Below are 21,212 nucleotides of genomic sequence, written 5' to 3'. Positions count from 1 at the left end.
ACTTTGGATGTAAATGTGCTGAGAGGTGCAAATGGAGGGATGTCTGTTTATTATCTTGTGGGGGCTGAGGTGAAGATTTGTATGGGTTTTCAGAAAAGAAGTGTGAAGTTGGGTGAAGAGGGTGGTTGAGAGTAAAAGAGCTTTGGGAAGGAGTACTTGTTATGAGGAAAAGTATCAGGATGAGACTGAGTGCAGAATGGAGAAAGGTGAGAACAATGGAACGTAAAGGTGATTAGTGGTGGAGGAATGAGATGTATTTAGGGAATATCAGTGATGGATTGCGCCAAAAGATGCTGTGGCACGAGAAGCGTGGGAGGTGGGTTGATTAGAAAGGGTAGTGATTGGTGGGATGAAGAAGTAAGATTATTGTGAAAGAGAAGAGACAGGCATTTGGATGATTTCTGCAGGGAAAAAGTGCAATTGAGTGGGGGGAGATGTATAAAAGAAAAGAGGACAGGAGGTCAGAGAAAGGTTGTAAGAGTGAAAAGAGGGCAAATGAAGAGTTGGGGTGAGAGAGTATCATTAAATTTTAGGGAGAATAAAAAGATGTTCTGGAAGGAGGTAAATAAAGTGCGTAAGACAAGGTAACAAATGGGAACTTCAGTGAAGGGCGCCAATGGGGAGGTGGTAACAAGTAGTGGTGATGTGAGAAGGAGATGGAGTGAGTATTTTGAAGGTTTGTTGAATGTGTTTGATGATAGAGTGGCAGATATAGGATGTCTTGGTCGAGGTGGTGAGCAAAGTGAGAGGGTTAGGGAAAATGATTTGGTAAACAGAGAAGAGGTAGTAAAAGCTTTGCGGAAGATGAAAGCCGGCAAGGCAGCAGGTTTGGATGGCATTTCCGTGGAATTTATTATAAAAAAGGGGTGACTGTATTGTTGACTTTTTGGAAAGGTTATTTAATGTATGTATGACTCATGGTGAGGTGCCTGAGGATTGGCGGAATGCGTGCATAGTGTCATTGTACAAAGGCAAAGGGGATAAGAGTGAGTGCTCAAATTACAGAGGTATAAGTTTGTTGAGTATTCCTGGTAAATTATATGGGAGGGTATTGATTGAGAGGGTGAAGGCATGTACAGAGCATCAGATTGGGGAAGAGCAGTGTGGTTTCAGAAGTGGTAGAGGATGTGTGGATCAGGTGTTTGCTTTGAAGAATGTCTGTGAGAAATACTTAGAAAACCAAATGGATTTGTATGTAGCATTTATGGATCTGGAGAAGGCATATGATAGAGTTGATAGAGATGCTCTGTGGAAGGTATTAAGAATATATGGTGTGGGAGGCAAGTTGTTAGAAGCAGTGAAAAGTTTTTATCGAGGATGTAAGGCATGTGTACGTGTAGGAAAAGAGGAAAGTGATTGGTTCTCAGTGAATGTAGGTTTGCGGCAGGGGTGTGTGATGTCTCCATGGTTGTTTAATTTGTTTATGGATGGGATTGTTAGGGAGGTAAATGCAAGAGTTTTGGAAAGAGGGGCAAGTATGAAGTCTGTTTTGGATGAGAGAGCTTGGGAAGTGAGTCAGTTGTTGCTCGCTGATGATACAGCGCTGGTGGCTGATTCATGTGAGAAATTGCAGAAGCTGGTGACTGAGTTTGGTAAAGTATGTGAAGGAAGAAAGTTAAGAGTAAATGTGAATAAGAGCAAGGTAATTAGGTACAGTAGGGTTGAGGGTCAAGTCAATTGGGAGGCAAGTTTGAATGAAGAAAAACTGGAGGAAGTAAAGTTTCTTAGATATCTGGGAGTGGATCTGGCAGCGGATGGAAAGATGGAAGCGGAAGTGGATCATAGGGTGGGGGAGGAGGCGAAAATCCTGGGAGCCTTGAAGAATGTATGGAAGTCAAGAACATTATCTCGGAAAGCAAAAATGCTTATGTTTGAAGGAATAGTGGTTCCAACAATGTTGTATGGTTGCGACGCGTGGGCTATGAATAGAGTTGTGCGCAGAAGGATGGATGTGCTGGAAATGAGATATTTGAGGACAATGTGTGGTGTGAGGTGGTTTGATCGAGTAAGTAACGTAATGGTAAGAGAGATGAGTGGAAATAAAAAGAGCGTGGTTGAGAGAGCAGAATAGGGTGTTTTGAAATGGTTTGGGCGCATGGAGAGAATGAGTGAGGAAAGATTGACCAAGAGGATATATGTGTCGGAAGTGGAGGGAACGAGAAGTGGGAGACCAAATTGGAGGTGGAAAGATGGAGTGAAAAAGATTTTGTGTGATCGGGGCCTGAACATGCAGGAGGGTGAAAGGAGGGCAAGGAATAGTGTGAATTGGATCGATGTGGTATGCCGAGGTTGACGTGCTGTCAGTGGATTGAATCAGGGCATGTGAAGCGTCTGGGGTAAACCATGGAAAGCTGTGTAGGTATGTATATTTGCGTGTGTGGACGTTTGTATATACATGTGTATGGGGGTGGCTTGGGCCATTCCTTTCGTCTGTTTCCTTGCGCTATCTCGCAAACGCGCGAGACATCGGCAAAAAAAGAATATATATATATATATATATATATATATATATATATATATATATATATATATATATATATATATATATATATATATATGCAATCCCTTGGGATAGAGGAGAAAGAATACTTCCCACGTATTCCCTGCATATCATAGAAGGCGACTGAAAGGAAAGGGAGCGGGGGTCTGGAAATCCTCCAAAAGAAGGAACAGAGAAGGGAACCAGATGAGGATATGCCTTCAAAGGTTCAGTCCCCTGTTCTTAAAGCTACCTCGCTAACGCTTGAAATGACTAATAGATTGAAAAAAATTATATATATATATATATATATATATATATATATATATATATATATATATATATATATATATATATATATATATATATATATATATATATATATATATATATATATATATATATATACATTTATATATATATATATATATATATATATATATATATATACATATATATATATATATATATATATATATATATATATATATATATATATATATATATATATATATATATATATATATATATATATATATATATATATATATCAAATGTTTGCTTTGACGAATGTATGTGAGAAATGCTTAGAAAAGCAATTTGGTTTGTATTTAGCATTTATTGACCTGGAGAAGGTATATGATAGAGTTGATAGAGATGCTCTGTGAAACGTATTGAGTATATATGGTGTATGAGGCAAGTTGTTAGAAGCAGTGAAGTGTTTTTATCGAGTATGTGAGGCATGTGTACCGAGAGAAATTGGGAAAGTGATTTGTTCCCAGTGGAAGTCGGGTTTACGGCAGGGGTGCTGGATGTGTCCATGGATGTTAGATTTGTTTATGAATGGGGTTGTTAGGGATGTTAATGCAAGAGTTTCCGAGAAAGGGGCAAGTATGCAGTCGCTTATGGATGAGAGGACTTGGAAAGTGAGTCAGTTGTTGTTTGCTGATGATAAATCGCTGTTGGATGATTCAGATGAGAAACTGCAGAAGCTGGTGACTGGGTTTGGAGGTGGATAGATAGAGTGAAAAAGATTTTGATTCATCAGGGCCTGAACATGCAGGAGGGTGAAAGGCGTGCAAGGAATAAAGTGAATTGGAGCGATGTGCTATACCAGGGTCGACGTGCTGTCATTCGATTGAAGCAGGGCATGTGAAGCGTCTGGGTTAAACCATTAAAATTTCTGTGGGGCCTTGATGTGGAAAGGGAGCTGTGGGTTCGGTGCATTATTACGTGACAGCTAGAGACTGAGTGTGAACGAATGTGGCCTTTGTTTTTTTTTTCCTAGCGCTAACTCGCACGCATGAGGGGTGGGTGGGGAGGAGTGTTATTTTAATGTGTGGCGGGGTGGCGATAGGAATGAGTAAAGGCAGACAGTATGAACTATGTACATGTGTATATATGTATATGTCTGTGTGTGTATATATAAGTATAAGTTGAGATGTATAGGTATGTATATTTGCGTGTGTGGACGTGTCTATCTATACATGTGTATGTTGGTGGGTTGGGCCATTCTTTCATCTGTTTCCTTGAGCTACGACGTTAACACAGGAGACATCGACAAATGACAATAAATATATATATATATATATATATATATATATATATATATATATATATATATATATATATATATATATATATATATATATATATATATATATAGTATGTTTGAACAAAGGAACCTGGATGTTTTTGCTATGAGTGAAATGAAGCTCTGGGAGCCTTGAAAAATGTGTGGAAGTCGAGAACATTATCTCGGAAAGCAAAAATGTTATGTTTGAAAGAATAGTGGTTCCAACAATGTTGTATGGTTGCGAGGCGTGGGCTATGGATAGAGTTGTGCGCAGGAGGATGGATGTCTTGGAAATGAGATGTTTGAGGACAATGTGTGGTGTGAGGTGGTTTGATCGAGTAAGTAACGTAAGGGTAAGAGAGATGTGTGGAAATACAAAGAGCGTGGTTGAGAGAGCAGAAGAGGGTGTTTTGAAATGGTTTGGGCACATGGAGAGAATGAGTGAGGAAAGATTGACCAAGAGGATATATGTGTCGGAGGTGGAGGGAACGAGGAGAAGTGGGAGACCAAATTGGAGGTGGAAAGATGGAGTGAAAAAGATTTTGTGTGATCGGGGCCTGAACATGCAGGAGGGTGAAAGGATGGCAAGGAATAGAGTGAATTGGATCGATGTGGCATACCGGGGTTGACGTGCTGTCAGTGTATTGAATCAGGGCATGTGAAGCGTCTGGGGTAAACCATGGAAAGCTGTGTAGGTATGTATATTTGCGTGTGTGGACGTATGTATATACATGTGTATGGGGGTGGGCTTGGGCCATTTCTCTCGTCTGTTTCCTTGCGCTACCTCGCAAGCGCGGGAGACAGCGACAAAGCGAAAAAAAAGGAATATATATATATATATATATATATATATATATATATATATATATATATATATATATATATATATATATTTTATTATCATATTCCTTTGTCGCTTTCTCCCGCGTTAGAGAAGTAGCGCAAGGAAACAGACTAAGGAATGGCCCAAACCCGCCCGCATACACATGTATATACATACACGTCCACACACGCAAATATACATACCTATACATCTCAATGTGCAGATTTATATACACACACAGATATATACATATATACACATATACATAATTCATACTGCGTGCCTTTATGTGTTCCCATCGCCACCTCGCCACACATGGAATAACATCCCCCTCCCCCCTTATGTGTGCGAGGTAGCGCTAGGAAAAGACACCAAAGGCCCCATTCATTCACACTCAGTCTCTAGCTGTCATGTAATAATGCACCGAATCCACAGCTCCCTTTCCACATCCAGGCCCCACAGAACTTTCCTTGGTTTACCGCAGACGCTTCACATGCCCTGGTTCAATCCACTGACAGCACGTCGACCCCGGTATACCACATCGCTCCAAGTCACTCTATTCCTTGCACGCCTTTCACATTCCTGCATGTTCAGGCCCCGTTGACTCAAGATCTTTTTCACTCCATCTTTCCACCTCCAATTTGGTCTCCCACTTCTCCTCGTTCCCTCCACCTCTGACACATATATCCTCTTGGTCAATCTTTCCTCACTCATTCTCTCCATGTGACCAAACCATTTCAAAACAGACCTCTTTTGCTCTCTCAACCACACTCTTTTTATTTCCACACATCTCTCTTACCCTTACATTACTTACTCGATCAAACCACCTCACACCACATATTGTCCTCAAACATCTCATTTCCAGCACATCCACCCTCCTGAGCACAACTTTATCAATAGCCCACGCCTCGCAACCATACAACATTGTTGGAACCACTATTCCTTCAAACATACCCATTTTTGCTTTAGGAGAAAATGTTCTCGGCTTCCAAACATTCTTCAAGGCTCCCAGAAATTTCGCCCCCTCAGACACCCTATGATCCCTTCCGCTTCCATGGTTCCATCCGCTGTCAGATCCAGTCCCAAGTATCTAAAACACTTTACTTCCTCCACTTTTTCTCCATTCAAACTTACCTCCCAATTGACTTGACCCTCAACCCTACTGTGCCTAATAACCTTGCTCTTATTCACATTTACTCTTAACTTTCTTCTTTCACAAACTTTACCAAACTTAGTCACCAGCTTCTGCAATTTCTTACATGAATCAGCCACCAGCGCTGTATCATCAGCGAACAACAACTGACTCACTTCCCAAGCTCCCTCATCCAGAAGAGACTGCATACCTGCCCCTCTTTCCAAAGCTCTTGCATTCACCTCCCTAGATACCCCATCCATAAACAAATTAAACAACCATGGAGACATCACACACCCCTGCCGCAAACCTACATTCACTGAGAACCAATCACTTTCCTCTCTTCCTACACGTACACATGCCTTACATCCTCGATAAAAACTTTTCACTTCATCCAACAACTTGCCTCCCAAACCATATATTCTTAAAATCTTCCACAAAGTATCTCTATCAACTCTATCATATGCCTTCTCCAGATCCATAAATGCTACATACAAATCCATTTGTTTTTCTAAGTATTTCTCACATAAATTCTTCAAAGCAAACACCTGATCCACACATCCTCTACCACTTCTGAAACCACACTGCTCTTCCCCAATCTGATGCTCTGTACATGCCATCATCCTCTCAATCAATACCCTCCGATACAATTAACCAGGAATACTCAACAAACTTATACCTCTGTGATTTGAGCACTCACTCTTATCCCCTTTGCCTTTGTACAATGGCACTATGCAAGAATTCCGCCAATCCTCAGGCACCTCACCATGAATCATAGATACATTGAATAACCTTACCAACCAGTCAACAATACAGTCACCCCCTTTTTTAATAAATTCCACTGCAATACCATCCAAACCTGCTGCCTTGCCGGCCTTCATCTTCCGTAAAGCTTTTACAACCTCTTCTATATTTACCAAATCATTTTCCCGAACCCTCTCACTTTGCACACCATCTCGACCAAAACACCCTATATCTGCCACTCTATCATCAAACACATTCAACAAACCTTCAAAATACTCACTCCATCTCCTCACCTCACCACTACTTGTTATCATCTCCCCATTAGCCCCCTTCACTGAAGTTCCCATTTGCTCCTTTGTCTTACGCACTATATTTACCTCCTTCCAAAACATCTTTTAATTCTCCCTGAAATTTAATGATACTCTCTTACCCCAACTCTCATTTGCCCTCTTTTTCACCTCTTGCACCTTTCTCTGGATCTCCAGCCTCTTTCTTTTATACTTCTCCCACTCATTTGCATTTTTTCCATACAAAAATCGTCCAAATGCCTCTCTTTTCTCTTTCACTAATAATCTTACTTCTTCATCCTACCACTCACTACCCTTTCTAATCAACCCACCTCCCACTCTTCTCATGCCACAAGCATCTTTTGCGCAATTCATCACTGATTCCCTAAATACATCCCATTCCTCCCCCACTCCCCTTACCTCCTTTGTTCTCACCTTTTTCCATTCTGTACTCAGTCTCTCCTGATACTTCCTCACACAAGTCTCCTTCCCAAGCTCACTTACTCTCACCATTCTCTTCGCCCCAACATTCTCTCTTCTTTTCTGAAAACACCCACAAATCTTCACCTTCGCTTCCACAACATAATGATCAGACATCCCTCCAGTTGCACCTCTCAGCACATTAACATCCAAAAGTCTCTCTTTCGTGCGTCTATCAATTAACCCGTAATCCAATAACGCTCTCTGGCCATCTCTCCTACTTACATACGTATACTTATGTATATCTTGCTTTTTAAACCAGGTATTCCCAATCACCAGTCCTTTTTCAGCACATAAATCTACAAGCTCTTCGCCATTTCCATTTACAACACTGAACACTCAATGTATACCCATTATTTCCTCAACTGCCACATTACTCAACTTTGCATTCAAATCACCCATCACTATAACATGGTCTTCTGCATCAAAACCACTAACACACTCATTCAGCTGCTCCCAAAATACTTGCCTCCCATGATCCTTCTTTTCATGCCCAGGTGCATATTCACCAATAATCACCCATCTCTCTCCATCAACTTTCAGTTTTACCCATATCAATCTAGAATTTACTTTCTTACACTCTGTCACATACTTCCACAACCCCTGATTCAGGAGTAGTGCTACTCATTCCCTTGCTCTTGTCCTCTCACTAACCCCTGACTTTACTCCCAAGACATTCCCAAACCACTCTTCACCTTTACCCTTGAGCTTCGTTTCATTCAGAGCCAACACATCCAGGTTCCTTTCCTCATACATAATACCTATCTCTCCTTTTTTCTCATCTTGGTTACATCCACACACATTTAGACACCCCAATCTGAGCCTTCGAGGAGGATGAGCACTCCTCGCGTGACTCCTTCTTCTGTTTCCCGTTTTAGAAAGTTAAAATAGAAGGGGGGGAGGGTTCCTGGCCCCCCGCTGCCTTCCCCTTTAGTCGCCTTCTACGACACGTGAGGAATGCGTGTGAAGTATTCCTTCTCCCATATCCCCATATATATATATATATATATATATATATATATATATATATATATATATATATATATATATATATATATATATATATATATATACAAAGTGATTGGTTCTCAGTGAATGTAGGTTTGCGGCAGGGGTGTGTGATGTCTCCATGGTTGTTTAATTTGTATATGGATGGGGTTGTTAGGGAGGTGAATGCAAGAGTTTTGGAAAGAGGGGCAAGTATGAAGTCTGTTGGGGATGAGAGAGCTTGGGAAGTGAGTCAGTTGTTGTTCGCTGATGATACAGCGCTGGTGGCTGATTCGTGTGAGAAACTGCAAAAGCTGGTGACTGAGTTTGGTAAAGTGTGTGAAAGAAGAAAGTTAAGAGTAAATGTGAATAAGAGCAAGGTTATTAGGTACAGTAGGGTTGAGGGTCAATTCAATTGGGAGGTGAAAACGAAGTGGAAACGAGTTTAAGTTTAGCATGTACAGAAAACCCACCAATGTATGCTCATATATTCATTATTACTCATCTCAACATGACAGAGTTAGATTATCATCATTTCAGTCTATGTTCCTAAGGGCATTACGTATTTGCAGTCCAGAGTTTATTGATGATGAGTTTGAGAAGATATATTCTATTGGATCTAAGTTAAAGTACCCTAGATCTTTCATTGATAAATCCCTTAACTTAGCAAAGAAATCATTTTATAGAGTTGATCCCAAACCTCCCATTGACACTAAGAATCTTTTAGTTCTCCCTTTTCATAATGATTTCACTTTGCTTCCCATGTTGCTTAAATCCTTTAATGTAAATTTTGCCTTTAGTAAGAATAACACTATAAAGAATATCTTAATCAGGAATTCACCAGAATATTCTCTTGGTTGCATCTATAAAGTTCCTTGTGGGAACTGTGATAAATTTTATGTTTGTCAGACTGGTAAGGATCTTTCTGTTAGACTTAAGCAACACAAATATAGTATAAGAACGGGACAAGAATCAAATGCCTTGTTTAATCATGTTAAAATCTATGATCATTGTATTGACTGGAGTAACGTCGTCTCAGTTGTTAACTTTAACTCTATTACCAAGAGAAATATCATTGAATCTTCTATTAATGAATACACAAACAATTATAATCTTAATATTAGTGATGGTCTGTACAAATTAGATAACTTTATTGTTGATAAGATTTGTAAAATGATAAGTTTATGAACGCTCGTTGTATGTTTTGGACAATCACATGTTTACCAAATGGCGTCATAGCTTCGTCTCTTCGATGTATATCAACTGACTGTTATATTTCTCTCTTCTGTCTCTCCTGTTGGTGTGATTATTACACGAAAGTGCACTTGGGAACTTTTCGTGTTTCATTTTCCTCGTGGATTCATAGGAATATCTTGATCTCGCGCAAAATTGTGATCCTTTCCAATATATATATATATATATATATATATATATATATATATATATATATATATATATATATATCCCTGGGGATAGGGGAGAAAGAATACTTCCCACGTATTCCCTGCGTGTCGTAGAAGGCGACTAAAAGGGGAGGGAGCGGGGGGCTGGAAATCCTCCCCTCTCGTTTTTTTTTTAATTTTCCAAAAGAAGGAACAGAGAATTGGGCCAGGTGAGGGTATTCCCTCAAGGCCCAGTCCTCTGTTCTTAACGCTACCTCGCTAATGCGGGAAATGGCGAATAGTTTGAAAGAAAAAAAAAGATATATATATATATATATATATATATATATATATATATATATATATATATATATATATATATATATATATATATATATATATATATATATATATATATATATATATATAAATATAATGGCAATTGTGTTAGAGTTGATAAACGAAATGGTATTACTCCAGTCAACACAATGATCTTAGTTCTTAACGTGATTAAAAGAGGCATTTGATTCTTGTCCCGTTCGTACACTATATTTGTGTCGTTTAAGTGTAACAGAAAGATCCTTACCAGGCTGCCCCACATCACAATATCTACATGGTACTTTATAGATGCACCCAGGAGAAATTCCTGATTAAGATATTCCTTATAGTATTATTGTTGCTGTAGGCAACATTTGCATTAAAGGATTTAGGCAACATGGGAAGTAAAGTGAAATTATGATTAAAAAGGAGACCTAAAAGACTCTTGGTGTCAATGGAATGTTTGAGCTAAGATTATAAAATGATGTGTTTGCTAACTTAAGGGATTAATCAATGAAAGATCTAGCGTACTTTAACTTAGATCTAATGGAACATATCTTCTCAAACTCATCATCAATAAACTCTGGACTGCAAATACGTAATGCACTAAGGGAAATGGATTGAAATGATAATTTAAATCTATCATGTTGAAATGAGTAATAATAGATATATGAGCATACATTCGTAGGTTTTCTGTATACCCTAAACTTAAACTTGTTTCCTTGCCTATGGATCATGCAATCTAAAAATGGTAACGTTCCCTTATTTTCACTTTCCACAGTAACTTTGATGGAAGGTACTAAATTGTTAAGTAAGGGGAGAAATATTTGTAAATTTTCATTTGTTGGCCATACATAAAGAACATAATCTACATATCTAAACCAAATTCCATTAGAATTTAAGATATCCTTTAGTAATTTTGTTTCAAAAAATTCCATAAAAGGGTTATTTACTACAGATGAAAGAGTGTTACCCATTGCCATACCAAAATTTTGAGCATTATAATATCCATTGAATTGGAATACACAGTCTTTTATACACAATCTTATCAATTCAGTGAAAACAGACTTTGAAACAGGTAATTTAATGTCATCCAAACATGAAACAGATGTTCTAAAAGGTCATCAACTGGAACTTTTGTGAAAAGGGAAGAAACATCAAAGCTGATTAGTTTGAAATCTAGATTAACATTGACATTGTTAAACTTTTTGTCTAAATCTACATTGCTAATGATATTAGAATTCAATATCTTACCCACTAAAGGGCTTAATAAAGAAACTAACCATTTAGACAATTTATATGTGATGGAGCCTACTGAACTCATTATAGGTCTTGCTGTACAATTTTGTTTAGGTAATAATTTGAGTAAATGAACCAGGATCTATTGGCTCTTAGTGAAAGGAAGCTCAAGGGTAAAGGGAAGAGTGGTTTGGGAATGTTTTGGGAGTAAAGTCAGGGGTTGGTAAGAGGACAAGAGCAAGGGATGGAATAGCACTACTCCTGAAACAGGAGTTGTGCAAGTATGTAATACAGTGCAAGAAAGTAAACTCTAGATTGATATTGGTAAAATTGAAAGTGGATGGACAGAGATGGATGATTATTGGTCCCTACGCGAATGGGCATAAGAAGAAAAATCATGAGAGGCAAGTGTTTTGGGAGCAGCTAAACGAGTGTATTAGCAGTTTTGATGCACGAGACAGGGTTATAGTGATGGATGATTTGAATGCAAAGGTGATTAACGTGGCAGTTGAGGGAATAACTGGAGTACAGGAGGTGTTCAGTGTTGTAAATGGAAATGGTAAAGGGCTTGTAGATTTATGTGCTGAAAAAGCACATTTAATTGGGAATACCTGGATCAAAAAGTATACGTATGTAAATAGGAGAGATGGACAGAGAGCGTTATTGGATTACGTGTTAATTGATAGGCGCTTGAAAAAGAGACTTTTAGATGAGAGCAAAGGATGTAAAGGGATTCGAGGAGAAATGGGATGTATTTAAAGAAGCAATGATGGTTTGTGCAAAAAATGCATATGGCATGAGAAGCGTGGGAGATGAGCAGATTAGAAAGGTTAGTGAGTGGTGGGAGGAAGACGTTAGATTATTAGTGAAAGAGAAGAGAGAGGCATTTTGACGATTTTTGCAGGAAAATAATGCAAATGACTGGAAGATGTATAAAAGAAAGAGGCAGGAGGTCAAGAGAAAGGTACAAGAGGTGAAAAATAGGGCAAATGAGAGTTGGGGTGAGAGGGTGTCATTACATTTTAGGGAGAATAAAAAGATGTTTTAGAAGGAGGTAAATAAAGTGCGTAAGACAAGGGAACAAATGGGAACTTCAGTGAAGGGGGCTAATGGGGAGGTGTTAAGAAGCAGTGGTGATATAAGGACAATGAGTGAGAATATTGAAGGTTTGTTGAATGTGTTTCATGACAGAGTAAAGATATAGGTTGTTTTGGTCGAGGTGGTATGCAAAGTGAGAGGGTTAGGGAGAATGATTTGGTAAAAGAGAAGATGTAGTAAAAGCTTTGCGGAAGATGAAAACCGGCAAGGCAGCGGGTTTGGATGGTATTGCAGTGGAATTTATTAAAAAAAGGGGGAGGTGACTGTATAGTTGACTGGTTGGTAAGGTTATTTAATGTATGTATGACTCATGGTGAGGTACCTGAGGATTGGCGGAATGCTTGCATAGTGCCATTGTACAAAGGCAAAGGGGATAAAAGAGAGTGCTCAAATTACAAAGTTGTTGAGTATTCCTGGGAAATTATATGGAAGGGTATAGATTAAGGCGGTGAAGGCGTGTACCGAGCATCAGATTGGGGAAGAGCAGTGTGGTTTCTAAAGTGGTAGAGTATGTGTGGATCAGGTTTTTGCTTTGAAGAATGTATATGAGAAATACTTAGAAAAGCAAATGGATTTGTATGTAGCATTTATGGATCTGGAGTAGGCATATGATCGAGTTGATAGAGATGCTCTGTGGAAGGTATTAAGAATATATGGCTTGGGAGGCAAGTTGTTAGAAGCAGTGAAATGTTTTTTATCGAGGATGTAAGGCATGTGTACGTATAAGAAGAGAGGAAAGTGATCGGTTCTCAGTGAATGTTGTTTTGCGGCAGGGGTGTGTGATGTCTCTACGGTTGTTTAATTTGTTTATGGATGGGGTTGTCAGGGAGGTGAATGCAAGAGTTTTGGAAAGAGGGGCAAGTATGCAGTTCGTTGTGGATGAGAGAGCTTGGGAAGTGAGTCAGTTGTTGTTCGCTGATGATACAGCGCTGGTGGCTGATTCGTGTAAGAAACTGTAGAAGCTTATGACTGAGTTTGGTAAAGTGTGTGAAAGAAGAAAGCTGAGAGTAAATGTGAATAAGAACATGGTTATTAGGTACAGTAGGTTTGAGGGATAAATCAATTGGGAGGCAAGTTTGAATGGAGAAAAACTGGAGGAAGTGAAGTGTTTTAGATATCTGGGAGCGGATTTGGCAGCGGATGGAACCATTGAAACGGAAGTGAATCATAGGTTGGGGGAGGGGGTGAAAGTTCTGGTAGCGTTGAAGAAAGTGTGGAAGTCGAAAACATTACCTCGGAAAGCAAAAATGGGTATGTTTGAAAGAATAGTGGTTCCATCAATGTTATATGGTTGCGAGGCGTAGACTATAGAGTTGTGCGGAGGAGGGTGGATGTGCTTGAAATGCGATGTTTGAGGACAATACGTGGTGTGAGGTGGTTTGATCGAGTAAGTAATAATAGGGTAAGAGAGATGTGTAGTAATAAAAGGAGAGTTGTTGAGAGAGCTGAAGAGGGTGTTTTGAAATGCATTGGTCACATGGAGAGAATGAGTGAGGAAAGATTGACCAAGACTATATATGTGTCAGAGGTGGAGGGAACGAGGAGAAGTGGGAGACCAAATTGTAGGTCGAAGGATGGAGTGAAAAAGATTTTGAGTGATTGGGGCCTGAACATGCAGAAGGGTGAAAGGTGTGCAAGGAATAGAGTGAATTGGAACGATGTGGTATACCGGGGTCGACGTACTCTCATTGGATTGAACCAGGGCATGCAAAGCGTCTGGGGTAAACCATGGAAAGTTCTGTAGGGCCTGGGTGTGGATAGAGAGCTGTGGTTTCGGTGTATTATTACATGACAGCTAGAGACTGACTGTGAACGAATGTAGCCTTTGTTGTCTTTTCCTAGCGCTAACTCGCGCACATGAAGGGGGAGTGGGTTGTTATTTCATATGTGGCAGGGTGACGATGGGAACGAATAAAGGCAGACAGTGTGAATTATGTACATGTGTATATATGTATGTGTCTGTGTGCGTATATATAAGTATACGTTGAGATGTTTAGGTAGGTATATTTGTGTGTGTGGACGTGTATGTATATACATGTGTATATGAGTGGGCTTGGGCCATTCCTTCGTTTGTTTCCTTGCCCTACCTCGCTAACGTGGGAGACAGTGACAAAGTAAAATAAATGAAAATAATTGTTAGTATATATATATATATATATATATATATATATATATATATATATATATATATATATTATTTTTTTATTTTATTATACTTTGTCGCTGTCTCCCGCGTTTGCGAGGTAGCGCAAGGAAACAAACGAAAGAAATGGCCCAACCCCCCCCCCCATACACATGTATATACATACGTCCACACACGCAAATATACATACCTACACAGCTTTCCATGGTTTACCCCAGACGCTTCACATGCCTTGCTTCAATCCACTGACAGCACGTCAACCCCGGTATACCACATCGCTCCAATTCACTCTATTCCTTGCCATCCTTTCACCCTCCTGCATGTTCAGGCCCCGATCACACAAAATCTTTTTCACTCCATCTTTCCACCTCCAATTTGGTCTCCCTCTTCTCCTTGTTCCCTCCACCTCCGACACATATATCCTCTTGGTCAATCTTTCCTCACTCATCCTCTCCATGTGCCCAAACCACTTCAAAACACCATCTTCTGCTCTCTCAACCACGCTCTTTCTATTTCCACACATCTCTCTTACCCTTACGTTACTCACTCGATCAAACCACCTCACACCACACATTGTCCTCAAACATCTCATTTCCAGCACATCCCTCCTCCTGCGCACAACTCTATCCATAGCCCACGCCTCGCAACCATACAACATTGTTGGAACCACTATTCCTTCAAACATACCCATTTTTGCTTTCCGAGATAATGTTCTCGACTTCCACACATTCTTCAAGGCCCCCAGGATTTTCGCCCCCCTCCCCCACCCTAAGATCCACTTCCGCTTCCATGGTTCCATCCGCTGCCAGATCCACTCCCAGATATCTAAAACACTTCACTTCCTCCAGTTTTTCTCCATTCAAACTCACCTCCCAATTGACTTGACCCTCAACCCTACTGTACCTAATAACCTTGCTCTTATTCACATTTACTCTTAACTTTCATCTTCCACACACTTTTCCAAACTCAGTCACCAGCTTCTGCAGTTGTTCACATGAATCAGCCACCAGCGCTGTATCATCAGCGAACAACAACTGACTCACTTCCCAAGCTCTCTCATCCCCAACAGACTTCATACTTGCCCCTCTTTCCAAAACTCTTGCATTTACCTCCCTAACAACCCCATCCATAAACAAATTAAACAACCATGGAGACATCACACACCCCTGCCGCAAACCTACATTCACTGAGAACCAATCACTTTCCTCTCTTCCTACACGTACACATGCCTTACATCCTCGATAAAAACTTTTCACTGCTTCTAACAACGTGCCTCCCACACCATATATTCTTAATACCTTCCACAGAGCATCTCTATCAACTCTATCATATGCCTTCTCCAGATCCATAAATGCTACATACAAATCCATATATATATATATATATATATATATTCCTAAGAATCCACGGGGAAAATGAAACACGATAAGTTCCCAAGTGCACTTTCGTGTAATATTCATATCATCAGGGGAGACACAAGAGAGAAATATAACAGTCAATTAATATATAACGAAGAGACGAAGCTAGGGCGCCATTTGGTAAACATGTGATTGTCCAAGACAGACAAAGAGCGTTCATAAACTTATCATTTCACAAATTTTATCAACAATAAAGTTATCTAATTTGTATAGACTATCACTTATATTTAGATTATAATTTGTGTATTTAACGATAGAATATTAAGTGATATTTCTCGTGGTAATTAAGTGATTAAGTAATTGAGTGATTAAATAAGGCATTTGAATCTTGTCCCGTTCGTATACTATATCTATGTTGCTTAAGTCTAAAAGAAAGATCCTTACCAGTCTGCCCGACATCACAATATCTACATGACACTCTATAGATGCACCCAGGAGAATTTTCTGCTGAATTCCTGATTAAGATATTCCTTATAGTATTATTGTTACTGTAGGAAACATTTGCATTAAAGGATTTAAGCAACATGGGAAGCAAAGTAAAATTATTATTATTAAAAAGGAAAACTAAAAGAATCTTGGTGTCAATGGAAGGTTTGGGCTCAACTATGTAAAATGATTTCTTTTTTAACTTAGGGATTTATCAATGAAAGGTCTAGGGTACTTTACCTTAGATCCAATAGAATATATCTTCTCAAACTCATCATCAATAAACTCTGGACTGCAAATACGTAATGCCCTAAGGAACATAGATTGAAATGATGATAATATAAATCTGTCATGTTGAGATGAGTAATAATGCATATATGAACATACATTGGTGGGTTATCTGTATATCCTAAATTTAAACTTGTTTCCTTGCCTATGGGTCATGCAATCTAAAAATGGTAACATACCTTTATTTTCACTTTCTGTGGTAACTTTAATGGAAGATACTAAATTGTTAAGTAAGGGGAGAAATATTTGTAAATTTTCATTTGTTGGCCAAACACAAAGAACATAATCTACATATATAAACCAAATTGCATTAGAAGGTAAGATAACCTTTAGTAATTTTGTTTCAAAAAATTCCATGAAAATATTATTTCCTACAGGTGAAAGAGGATTACCCATTACCATACCAAAATTTTGAGCATAATAATCTCCATTGAATTGGAATACACAGTCTTTTATACACAATTCTATCAATTCAGTGAAAACAGACTTTGAAGCAGGTAAATGAATTTCATCCAAGAAATCAAACAAATATTCTTAGAGGTCATCAACTAGAACTTTTGTGAAAAGCGAGGAAACATCAAAGCTAATTAGTTTGAAATCTAAATTTATATTGATATTGTTAAACTTGTTGACTAAATCTGCATTGCTCATGATAATAGAATTTGATATCTTACCCACTAAAGGGCTTATTAAAGAAACTAACCATTTTGACAATTTATATGTGATGGAGCCTTGGTCTTGCTGGAAAATTTTGTTTATGTAATTTTGTTTAGGTATTATGTTTGACTAAATGAACCAGGATGTTTTGGTTCTTATTGAAACAAAGATCACGCGTAAAGGGGAAGAGTGGTTAGGGAATGTTTTGGAAGTAAGGTCACGGGTTGGTAAGAGGACAAGAGCAAGGGAAGGAGTAGCACTACTCCTGAAACAGGAGTTGTGGGAGTATGGAAAACAGTGCAAGAATGTAAACTCTACATTGATATGGGTAAAATTGAAAACGGATGAAGAGAGATGGATGAATATTGGTCCCTATGCGCCTGGACATAAGAAAGATCATGAGAGGCAAGTGTTTTGGGAGCAGCTAAGTGAGTGTGTTAGCAGTTTTGATGCATGAGACCGGGTTATAGTGATGGGTGATTTCAATGCAAAGGTGATTAATGTGGCAGTTGAGGGAATGATTGGAGTACAGGAGGTGTTCAGTGTTGTAAATGGAAATGGTAAAGAGCTTGTAAATTTATGTGTTGAAAAAGGACTGTTGATTGGGAATCCTTGGATCAAAAAGAGACATATACATAAGTATACGTATGTATATAGAAGAGATGGCCAGAGAGCGTTATTGGATTACGTGTTAATTGATAGGCGCATGAAAAAGAGACTTTTAAATGTTAATGTGCAAAGAGGTGCAACTGCAGGAATGTCTGATCATTACCGTGTGGAGGTGAAGTTGAAGATTTTTAAAAGTTTTCAGAAAAGAAGAGAGAATGTTGTGGTGAAGAGAGTAGTGAGAGTAAGTGAGCATGGGAAGGAGACTTGTGTGAGGAAGTGCGAGGAGAGACTGAGTGCGGAATGGAAAAAGGTGAGAGCAAAGGACGTAAAGGGATTGGGGGAGGAATGGGATGTATTTATGGAAGCAGTGATGGCTTGTGCAAAAAATGCATATGGCATGAGAAACGTGAGAGGTGGGTATATAAGATAGGATAGCGAGTGGTGGATTGGAGAAGAAAGATTATTAGTGAAAGAGAAGAGAGAGGCATTTGGACAATTTTTGCGGGGAAATAGCTGATATGACTGGGAGTTGTATAAAAGAAAAAGTCAGGAGGTCAAGAGAAAGATGCAAGAGGTGCATCGCCCCATCCCCCACCCTATGATTCCCTTCCGCTTCCATGGTTCCATCCGCTGCCAGATTCACTCCCAGATATCTAAAACACTTTACTTCCTCCAGGTTTTCTCCATTCAAACTTACCTCCCAATTGACTTGACCTTCAACACATTTACATATTCACATTTACTCTTAACTTTCTTCTTTCACACACTTTACCAAACTGTCACCAGCTTCTGCAGTTTCTCACATGAATCAGCCACCAGCGCTGTATCATCAGCGAACAACAAGTGACACACTTCCTAAGCTCTCTCATCCCCAACAGACTTCATACTTTCCCCTCTTTCCAAAACTCTTGCATTCACCTCCCTAACAGCCCCATCCATGAACAAATTAAACAACCATGGAGACATCACAGACCCCTGCCGCAAACCCATATTCACAGAGAACCAATCACTTTCCTCTCTTCCTACACGTACACATGCCTTACATCCTCGATAAAAACTTTTCACTGCATCTAACAACTTGCCTCCCACATCATATATTCTTAGTACCTTCCACAGAGCATCTCTATCAACTCTATCATATGCCTTCTCCAGATACATAAATGCTACATACAAATCCATTTGCTTTTCTAAGTATTTCTCACACACATTCTTCAAAGCAAACACCTGATCAACACATCCTCTACCACTTCTGAAATCACACTGCTCTTCCGCAATCTGATGCTCTGTACATGCCTTCACCCTCTCAATCAATACCCTCCCATATAATTTACCAGGAATACTCAACAAACTTATACCTCTGTAATTTGAGCACTCACTCTTATCCATTTTGCCTTTATACAATGGCACTATGCACGCATTCCGCCAATCCTCAGGCACCTCACCATGAATCATACATACATTAAATAACCTTACCAATCAGTCACCAATACAGTCACGCCCTTTTTTGATAAATTAAATATATATATTATATATATATATATATATATATATATTTTTTTTTTTTTTGCTTTGTCGCTGTCTCCCGCGTTTGCGAGGTAGCGCAAGGAAACAGACGAAAGAAATGGCCCAACCCACCCCCATACACATGTATATACATACGTCCACACACGCAAATATACATACCTACACAGCTTTCCATGGTTTACCCCAGACGCTTCACAAGCCTTGATTCAATCCACTGACAGCACGTCAACCCCGGTATACCACATCGCTCCAATTCACTCTATTCCTTGCCCTCCTTTCACCCTCCTGCATGTTCAGGCCCCGATCACACAAAAACTTTTTCACTCCATCTTTCCACCTCCAATTTGGTCTCCCTCTTCTCCTCGTTCCCTCCACCTCCGACACATATATCCTCTTGGTCAATCTTTCCTCACTCATTCTCTCCATGTGCCCAAACCATTTCAAACACCCTCTTCTGCTCTCTCAACCACGCTCTTTTTATTTCCACACATCTCTCTTACCCTTACGTTACTTATTCGATCAAACCACCTCACACAATATATTGTCCTCAAACATCTCATTTCCAGCACATCCATCCTCCTGCGCACAACTCTATCCATAGCCCACGCCTCGCAACCATACAACATTGTTGGAACCACTATTCCTTCAAACATACCCATTTTTGCTTATATATATATATATATATATATATATATATATATATATATATATATATATATATATATATATATATATATATATATATATATATATATATATATATATATATATATATATATATATATATAAATATATATATATATATATATATATATATATTTATATATATATATATATATATATATATATATATATTTTTTTTTTTTTTTCTTCTTTCAAACTATTCGCCATTTCCCGCATTAGCTAGGTAGCGTTAAGAACAGACGACTGGGCCTCTGAGGGAATATCCTCACCTAGCCCCCTTCTCTGTTCCTTCTTCTGGAAAATTAAAAAAAAAAAAAGGGGAGGATTTCCACCCCCCGCTCTCTCCCCTTTTAGTCGCCTTCTACGACACGCAGGGAATACGTGGGAAGTATTCTTTCTCCCCTAACCCCAGGGATAATATATATATAGATAATATATATATAGGATGTCGTAGAAAGCGACTAGAGGGGACGGGAGCGGGGGGCCAGAAATCATCCCCTCCTTGTATTAACTTTCTAAAATGGGAAACAGAAGGAGTCACGCGGGGAGTGCTCATCCTCCTCGAAGGCTCAGAGTGGGGTGCCTAAATGTGTGTGGATGTAACCAAGATGTGAAAAAAGGAGAGATAGGTAGTATGTTTGAGGAAAGGAACCTGGATGTTTTGGCTCTGAGTGAAACGAAGCTCAAGGGTAAAGGGGAAGAGTGGTTTGGGAATGTCTGGGGAGTAAAGTCAGGGGTTAGTGAGAGGACAAGAGCAAGGGAAGGAGTAGCAATACTCCTGAAACAGGAGTTGTGGGAGTATGTGATAGAGTGTAAGAAAGTAAATTCTCGATTAATATGGGTAAAACTGAAAGTTGATGGAGAGAGGTGGGTGATTATTGGTGCATATGCACCTGGGCATGAGAAGAAAGATCAAGA

Source organism: Panulirus ornatus, chromosome 11 (genome assembly GCF_036320965.1).
Source record: "Panulirus ornatus isolate Po-2019 chromosome 11, ASM3632096v1, whole genome shotgun sequence".
NCBI classification, from domain to species: domain Eukaryota; kingdom Metazoa; phylum Arthropoda; class Malacostraca; order Decapoda; family Palinuridae; genus Panulirus; species Panulirus ornatus.
This window is presented reverse-complemented; position numbering follows the sequence as displayed.